The sequence below is a fragment of the Arachis hypogaea genome, chromosome 1, assembly GCF_003086295.3.
Source record: "Arachis hypogaea cultivar Tifrunner chromosome 1, arahy.Tifrunner.gnm2.J5K5, whole genome shotgun sequence".
NCBI lineage: Eukaryota > Viridiplantae > Streptophyta > Magnoliopsida > Fabales > Fabaceae > Arachis > Arachis hypogaea.
In genome coordinates this window covers 39474042-39484310 of record NC_092036.1, presented here as the reverse complement: position 1 = coordinate 39484310, position 10269 = coordinate 39474042, and positions in this window count along the sequence as shown.

Genomic DNA, 10269 nt, shown 5'->3' with positions numbered 1-10269 from the left:
CACCTCTCCCCCTCTCTTCCATATTTTCTTCTTCTTCTTCTTCTTTTCTTTCTTCTCTTGCTCGAGGGCAAGCAATATTTTAAGTTTGGTGTCGTAAAAGCATAAGCTTTTTGTTTTTCCATTACCATTGATAGCACCTAAGGCCGGAGAAACCTTTAGAAAAGGGAAAGGGAATACAAAAGCTTGCACCTCTGAGTCATGGGAGATGGAAAGATTCATCTCCAAAGCCCATCAAGACCACTTCTATGATGTTGTGGCCAAGAAGAAGGTGATCCCTGAGGTCCCTTTCAAGCTCAAGAAAAATGAGTATCCGGAGATCCGACATGAGATCCAAAGAAGAAGTTGGGAAGTTCTGACCAATCCCATTCAACAAGTCAGAATCTTAATGGTTCAAGAGTTCTATGCCAATGCATGGATCACTAGGAACCATGATCAAAGTGTGAACCCGAATCCAAAGAATTATCTTACAATGGTTTGGGGGAAATACTTAGATTTTAGTCCGAAAAATGTGAGGTTGGTATTCAACTTACCCATGATGCAAGGAGATGAACGCCCCTACACTAGAAGGGTCAACTTTAATCAAAGGTTGGACCAAGTCCTTATGGACATATGTGTGGAAGGAGCTCAATAGAAAAGAGACTCCAAAGGCAAGCCGGTTCAATTAAGAAGACTAGACCTCAAGCCTGTGGCTAGAAGATGGTTGGAATTCATCCAACGCTCCATCATTCCTACTAGCAACTGATCCAAAATTACTGTGGATCGGGCCATCATGATTCATAGCATCACGAATGGAGAGAAACTAGAAGTTTATGAAGTCATCTCCCTTGAACTCTACAAAATAGCCGAAAAGCCCTCCACCATGGCAAGGCTAGCTTTTCCTCATCTTATTAGTCATCTATGTTACTCAGCTGGAGTTATCATAGAAGGAGACATCCTCATTGACGAGGATAAGCCCATCACCAAGAAGAGGATGGAGCAAACAAGAGAGACCATCCACGGATCTCAAGAGATACATGAGGAAGCTCATCATCAAGAAATCCCTAAGATGCCTCAAGGGATGCACTTTCCTCCCAACAACTATTGGGAACAACTCAACACTTCCCTAGAAGATTTGAGTTACAATGTGGATCAATTAAGGGTTGAACATCAAGAGCACTCCATCATTCTCCATGAAATTAGAGAAGATCAAAGAGCAATGAAGGAGGAGCAACAAAGGCAAGGAAGGGACATAGAAGAGCTTAAGGACATTATTGGTCCTTCAAGAAGAAGACGCCACTAAGGTGGACTCATTCCTTGTTCTTATTTTCTTCTGTTGTTCGGTTTTTATGTTATATGTTCATCTATGTTTTGTGTCTCTACTTCATGATCATTAGTAGTTAGTAACTATGTCTTAAAGTTATGAATAATTCCATGAATCCTTCACCTCTCTTAAATGAAAAATGTTTTTAAATTCAAAAGAACAAGAAGTACATGAATTTTGAATTTATCCTTGAATTTAGTTTAATTATATTGATGTGGTGACAATACTTTTTGTTTTCTGAATGAATGCTTAAACAGTGCATATTTTTTTATCTTGTTGTTTATGAATGTTAAAATTGTTGGCTCTTAAAAGAATGATGAAGAAAGAGAAATGTTATTGATGATCTGAAAAATCATAAAATTGATTCTTGAAGCAAGAAAAAGCAGTGAAAAACAAAAGCTTGCGAAAAAAATTTGGCAAAAAAAAGAAAAAGAAAAAGCAAGCAGAAAAAGCCAATAGCCCTTAAAACCAAAAGGCAAGGGTAAAAAGGATCCAAGGCTTTGAGCATCAATGGATAGGAGGGCCCAAGGAAATAAAATCCAAGCCCAAGCGGCTAAATCAAGCTGTCCCTAACCATGTGCTTGTGGCATGCAGGTCCAAGTGAAAAGCTTGAGACTGAGTGGTTAAAGTCGTGATCCAAAGCAAAAAGAGTGTGCTTAAGAGCTCTGGATACCTCTAACTGGGGACTCTAGCAAAGCTGAGTCACAATCTGAAAAGGTTCACCCAGTCATGTGTCTGTGGCATTTATGTATCCGGTGGTAATACTGGAAAACAAAGTGCTTAGGGCCACGGCCAAGACTCATAAAAGTAGCTGTGTTCAAGAATCAACATACTTAACTAGGAGAATCAATAACACTATCCGAAATTCTAAGTTCCTAGAGAAGCCAATCATTCTAAACTTCAAAGGAAAAAATGAGATGCCAAAACTATTCAGAAGCAAAAAGCTGCAAGTCCCGCTCATCTAATTAGAATTAATATTCATTGATATTCTGGGATTTATAGTATATTCTCTTCTTTTTATCCTAATTGATTTTCAGTTGCTTGGGGACAAGCAACAATTTAAGTTTGGTGTTGTGATGAGCGGATAATTTATACGCTTTTTGGCATTGTTTTTAGGTAGTTTTTAGTATGATCTAGTTACTTTTAGGGATGTTTTCATTAGTTTTATGCTAAATTCACATTTCTGTACTTTACTATGAGTTTGTGTGTTTTTTTGTTATTTCAGGTATTTTCTGGCTGAAATTGAGGGACTTGAGCAAAACTCTGATAGGAGGCTGACAAAGGACTGCTGATGTTGTTGGAATCTGACCTCCCTGCACCCAAAATGGATTTTCTGGAACTACAGAACTTCAAATGGTGCGCTCTTAAAGGCGTTGGAAAATAGAAATCCAGAGCTTTCCAGCAATATATAATAGTTCATACTTTGTTCGAGATTAGATGACGTAAACTGGCGCTCAACGCCAGTTCCATGCTGCATTTTGGAGTCAAACGCCAGAAACACGTCACGAACCAGAGTTGAACGCCAAAACATGTTACAACTTGGCGTTCAACTCCAATAGAAGCCTTAGCTCGTGTAAAGTTCAAGCTCAGTCCAAGCACACACCAAGTGGGCCCTAGAAGTGGATTTCTGCATCAATTACTTACTTCTGTAAACCCTAGTAGCTAGTCTAGTATAAATAGGACTTTTTACTATTATATTTTCATCCTGGATTGTATTATTCGGTCTTCTGATCACGTTTTGGGGGCTGGCCTCTCGGCCATGCCTGAACCTTCATCACTTATGTATTTTCAACGGTGGAGTTTCTACACATCATAGATTAAGGGTGTGGAGCTCTGCTGTACCTCGAGTTTCAATGCAATTACTACTATTTTATATTCAATTCGACTTATTTTTATTCTAAGATATTCGTTGCACTTCAACATGATGAATGTGATGATCCGTGACACTCATCATCATTCTCACCTATGAACGCGTGACTGACAACCACTTCCGTTCTACCTTAGACCAGGCGCATATCTCTTGGATTCCTTAATCAGAATCTTCGTGGTATAAGCTAGAATTGATGGCGGCATTCATGGGAATCCGGAAAGTCTAACCTTGTCTGTGGTATTCCGAGTAGGATTCCGGGATTGAATGACTGTGACGAGCTTCAAACTCGCGATTGCTGGGCGTGATGACAAACGCAAAAGAATCAAGGGATTCTATTCCAACATGATCGAGAACCGACAGATGATTAGCCGTGCTGTGACAAAGCATTTGGACCATTTTCACTGAGAGGATGGGATGTAGCCATTGACAACGGTGATGCCCTACATACAGCTTGCCATGGAAAGGAGTAAGAAGGATTGGATGAAAGCAGTAGGAAAGGAGAGATTCAGAAGGAACACAGCACCTCCATACACTTGTCTGAAATTCCTACCATTGAATTACATTAGTAACTCTATCCTATTTTATTCCTTCGCGTATACTATAATTTCTTAATACAGTTGAATCCGCCTGACTTGGATTTACAAGATGACCATAGCTTGCTTCATATCAACAATCTCTGTGGGATCGACCCTTACTCACGTAAGGTTTATTACTTGGACGACCCAGTACACTTGCTGGTTAGTTGAGCGGAGTTGTGACAAAGTGTGATTCATGTTTGAGAGCACCAAGTCTTTGGAGCCATTGTTGATGATCACAATTTCGCCTACTAGAAATCTCCTAAAATTTCAACATCTTTTGCCCCTTTGTGAATTAGGATCTCTAAACTAGCACTATATTTGTCTTTTGAACCATCGAAAAATAATTTCCATGCTTTTTACCTCAGTATAATGTGCCTCTAGTCATTTAGATTGTCTAGTTGATCAACCAAAAAATTTATAACGACTTATCCTTTAACAGCTTTAAAAGTAGCATATTACAAATCATATTCAGTAAGCGCAAGCATCCATTTACAAATTTGACCATGTATAATTGGGATAAGGTAGCATATATTTGACGAGGTTAGACTTAAAAATCATATTGACAGTTTTAGCTACCATATAACGTTTGAGTTTGGTACATATGTCATGAAGGGATAAACACAATTTTTCAACTGGTGTGTACCGAGATTCAATGTTGGTCAAAACCCTACTCAAATAATAAATGGCTCTTTTATTACCATTACCATCATCTTAAGCTAACATACATCTAATAGTATTATCAGAAGCAGCAATATACAATTTTAAAGGCTCATTTGGTTGAACTATAGCCATTACAGTGACACGAGTCAAATAATTTTTAATTGAATCGAAAGACTCTTAATGTTCCTATGCCCATAATATAGTGACGACGACGATGATGATAATAACGATGTGTTTGTATATATAATAATAGTAGTGGTAGTGGTGAGATAAATAGAGTTACAAAGAAAGAATAAATAAAACATAAAATTAAGAATAAAGTATATATATATATATACCGAAAAATTAAAAAAAAATCATTTACCCTTTATATATAAACTTGAACATGTGTATGCATGTAATCTTCTGAATGACGGCTTTTCCACTCCTGAAACTTTATTTGGAATTTGGAGGTCAACCCTACTATCGTGGGTGTAGGTGGTTTTTTATTATTAAAAAAAATTAGGTTTAATTTTAGGCGAAGTCTATGGTGTAGATACCATAAATTATCTACATGTATAGAAGTAACGTGTTATAATTTCCTTAGTAACACCTAGTTCTTTTTTTTATCTTTTCTTCTCTATGACAGCAGTCATATCAATGACACATTACAATTTCAGATTTTTATCTCCTTAAAAATATATAATTAGCAGTACTATTAAATTAGTAATCAAAGAATTTTTTACCAAATATACTGGACCAACTTTTTAATTATATCTCATATAGTTAAGCCTTGTTATGATCTATTTTTTTATTTTTTTAATAATGCAATATATTTTTATAAGTTACATAGCATGGGTTTTTTTTTGCACCGTTTATTTTTTTTTTAGAACATTGTTTCTTTTTTCTTTAACACTTTTAGTTATGATAAATAAATTACAAAAAATTCTTAGGTGGTAGATCTTAACATAATTAATATTCGTGACTTTTTGGTCTTCAAATTTTTGTTGAGCATAGTCTACATATATTTTTAAATAACTTATTTATAAATTAAAATTTTATAAAAAGATAATTAATATTCACAATTTAAATCATATAAGTAATTTCATCAAAATAATATTTTAAACATACACATTTATTATTTATTCATAAATATATTTTTTTATTTATATTATATCTTAATAATAACATGTTCAAATAATATTTTAGTATTTATTCATAATTATGTAATTTTTCTTTTATTTATACTATATGTATAATAATGTGTTCAAATATTATTTAATAATATAAACAATTTGTAATTTTATAAGAGAAGAATCAATTTCTTTTTGCAAACTTTATATACTTGGGTGTTTTTAAATCTAAATAAATATAAAAGAAATTAAACTTCATTATTTAATTTATTATTATATAATTTTTATTTTAATTTAAAATAATTTATTCGATTAATATAACTAAAATTAACTATAAATTATTTTATATAACACATACAGATTTAATAATTTATATAACACATATAGCAATATTTAATTGGATCTGTATGTGTTATATAAAAATAATTTATAATTAATTTTAATTATATTAATTTAATGAATTATTTTAAATCAAAATAAGAATTCTATAATAGTAAATTAAATAATAAAATTTGATTTCTTTTATATTTATATATTTGGATCTAAAAACACGCCAGTATATAACACTTATAAAAAAATTGATTCTTTTCTTATAGAATTGTAAATTATTTATATTATTAAATATTATTTGAACACATTATTATACACATCGTATAAACAAAAAAAAACACATAACTGTGAATAAATATTAAAATATGATTTAAACATACTATTATTAAGACATAATATAAATGAAAAAATATATATTTATAAATAAATACTAAATGTGTATTGCTTAAAATATTATTTTGGTGAAATTATTTATATGATTTAAATCACGAATATTAATTATTTTTTTATAAAATTTTAATTTATAAATAAATTATTAAAAAATATCCATAGACTATATCCAACAAAAAATTTGAAGATAAAAAAGTTACGAATATTAATAATATTAAGATCTACAACATAAGAACTTTTTGTAATTTATTCACCATATTAAAAGTGTTAAAGAAAAAAGAAATAATGTTCTAAAAGAAAAAAAAATAAGCGGTGCAAAAAAGAAAACCATGTTGTGTAACTTATAAAAATATATTGCATTATTTATAAAAAAGAAATTAGATCATAACAACAGGTTTAACTATATGAGATTTAATTGAAAAGTTGTCCAGTATATTTGATCAAAAACTCCTTAATTACTAATTTAATAGTACTGCTAATTATATATTTTTAAGGAGACAAAAATCTGAAATTGCAGTGTGTCATTGATGTGGCTGCTGTCATAGAAAAGAAAAAAAAAGTAGAACTAGGTGTCATTGAGAAAACTATAACACGTTACTTCTATACATATAGATAATTTATGGTATCTACACCATAGACTTCGCGCCTTAATTTTATACACATTGTGTGGAAAAAGTCTTGACATAGCTGGAACCGGAAAGTGTTCCTAATCTTCTTATTACCCGTTAAGACTCCATTCTTGGTCTTATGAATATTGGAGAAAGAAAAAAGGCACCACATGTAGTGGACCTTTTCAATTAGTAGCTTATACACAAAATACATGGAAGAAATTTCACCTCCTTCTTAGACTTGAGAAAACAAACACATAAAAAAGATAATATAAGCAGTGCTACCTGACATTAATTTTAATTTAGTTCCTAAAAAGATTAATTTAGTTATTAAACAAATTAATTAAAATTATATAAGTAATATTTGGGGCAAATCTATATATTTGAGGTTTGTATTATTTTTATGATTTAACTATTAAGAATTAAATTATACTGTATTACCAATGTAAAATATAATATTTTATGTAACTATTTAATTAAATTCGTATGATTAGATAAATTATTAAAATAGGTTTTCAAAAATTAATTAGTTTATAAATGTAACAACTGAATATATGTATAAAATATCTTGTGATATCAAGGCATAAAAGTTAAATAATTGCAATAGCAATGTTATATATGAAAAAGTGTACGGCGTGCGTTTGTTGTTGTTTCGTGTTTTAATTTAATTATATCATTAGTTGAAATTTGAAAACAATGGCAAGTGGCAACAGCTTAGAAATTAGACGCATTCAAGGGGATTATGAAGTGCCTGGAAGAAACCCCTGTATGTAGATATTTTAGGTAATCTACCAAAAAAATAAAATTTAAAAATTTATGTCATTAACAAAAATAATTTTAAATAATATAAATGATAAAAAATGAAAAATTATCTTTTCTTTTATAACTTATATATTTGATCTAATTTTTTAGATAAATATTTAAAAATATATAAAAAATTGAAATAAAATTTAATTATTATATTTTTATTTTTTTAATTCCTCTGGTCATCATTCATAAAAAAGATACAAAACAATTTTTTTGACGTAATATAACTAAATTTTAAAGATAAAAAATATTTTATTTTTTAATTATATTTATAAAGTCCGTATTAGAATTTTGTCTTTAAAATTTTTTGAGAATATACATTTAATATTTAATTATTTTTATCAAATTCTTAATTTTTTTGAGAATTTATTTATTATTTATATTTTTTAAATTATTATTATAAATTATAAATAATATTAACATTCAGGTATTATTAATATTCAGGTATTATTTTATTCAAGTCAATGATACCCACTCATCATAACGTAAGCAAGGTATACCCTGATATTAACTAAATAGTTTTCAAATGTATGTAACTTTGTATTATATATCATCATACAATACCAAATGTACAACTATAAAGTACAGTAGTAATATAAATGCAAGTCAATGCTAGCTACTGCCACCATTTTTATGAAAATAGTGAACTCGGACAAAAATTTATTCCACATTTCCACCGATGACTATGTACCAAACATTTGGCAGTCGTGTCAGCTTTGGTCCTATAATATATTCTTTATTTAAATTAGTAAATCCATTAATCGTCCCACCGTCTAAAAAAAATGTATAATTTCTATCTTCGACCTCTGAAAAAAAAAAAAAAAAAACTCTACCACACTATATGCATCAATGAATCATTATTAAAAGTTAATTGTAAATACATAATCTCTTACTTGACACTTGATAGGGACTTTGGTACAAATAAACACTTGAAAGTTAAATGTAAATACATATTCTCTTACTTTGCAACGTTTGGACTCAATTAACAAATTTAATTTCCCAGAACTGATATATATCACAACAACCGTCATCGATGTCTTATTTTATTGAGAAAGTATAGGAGTCAATGACCTAAGCGTATAATGTGTACAATAAAGGTTTAGAAAGTATTAGAGATATGATTATTAGTGTTCAGATTACGTTTTTGGGATGAGTGATTTCAGGACATGGTATTAGAGTTCCAGATCCAGAAAGTCAAGAGTTCGAACTTTGATGAACCCAAAATTAGCTTTTTATAACATGAGATGTTTCTGCATAAACAAGATACATGTATGCTGATTTCAATATGTAATCTTATGTAAAAATATAATTTCTCTCAGAATTACGTAATATCAGTAAATACTATATTTGTTAAAAACATTTCAGATTTATATGTGCTTATGCATGCAATGATTATATACATTATCTTTTCTTTTGGCGTTTCTATAGGTATAATATAAAACCTCATTATCTTTCATTTTATATATTAAGCCTTGGTTCCCATTCTCCACCACTTAGCAAAGTAAGTAGTGCTGAAATGAACGCAACATATATTTTATATAATAGCATTAAAAGTAACAGCATGCCGTGAACATTACAGAGCAACTGAAACGGATACGTAAATTGGCACATACATAACGTAATTAAAGCGATGTTCTCTCAAAATAACAGAAAATAAGTCACATTGTATTTTATTAATGAGGAGAAACAACTTCCATTACTCCCCAGGGTACTTGTTACAAAATAATGTTCTTCAGTTTGAAAAATGCAGGTGTGATATACCAGCTATGGATGAATAAAGTATCCAAGGAGCCGATAGGTTGTAACATTATGGATGTCTACGCAGACGATATGTTAATTAAGATTAAATTGGCACAAGATTTAATCTTGGATATTCGGGGAGTCATCTTTGCTTCTTTTGGCCAATATCAAATGTACCTCAACTTAGCCAAGTGCCTTCGCAATTAAAGCAGGAAACAAATTTTCAGTTTCATGATAATGCAAAATGGGATTGAGGCTAATTGTAGCAGCACAGCAATTTGTTTGTGGATATTGTTCATTTTGATATTTCAGACCTTACGATTTTGTTATTGAAGAAGGGACGAAAACTACACAATCTATCAAAATGCATTTATAAGGTCGATGTGGGACTTCGTACTAATCCAGATTATTAGAATATAATTATGTTCAATTAAATCAATTAGCATCAATTATAATTATTTAGCATATTTGTATATTTATTGTAAGATATTACGTTTTTATTATTTTGATTATTGTAACATCTATATATACTCTTATATATTGTATTATTTTAAATACACTCAATAATAGATAATCCTTCTTTCAAATTACATTTTTGTTTTTTATCATGGTATCAAGAGCATAGGTTGTTTTTTTTCTTAATGAAAAATAGTTCATAACCTTTCATGTTTTCTTCTTTTGACTGCATTTTTGTACTTATTTCTTTTATCATTTTTTTGACATTGTCCTTTTTCAGTGACTACACCATCATCTTTGTCTCACCGTTCCATGTCCAACGAGCTCAATAGAACTTTTCTTTTTCATCAAAATTTCTTGCCTAATCTTGAAGATGCTCTCTCTCGTTTTAAGTCTAAAAAAACGCACTTAGGGTTAA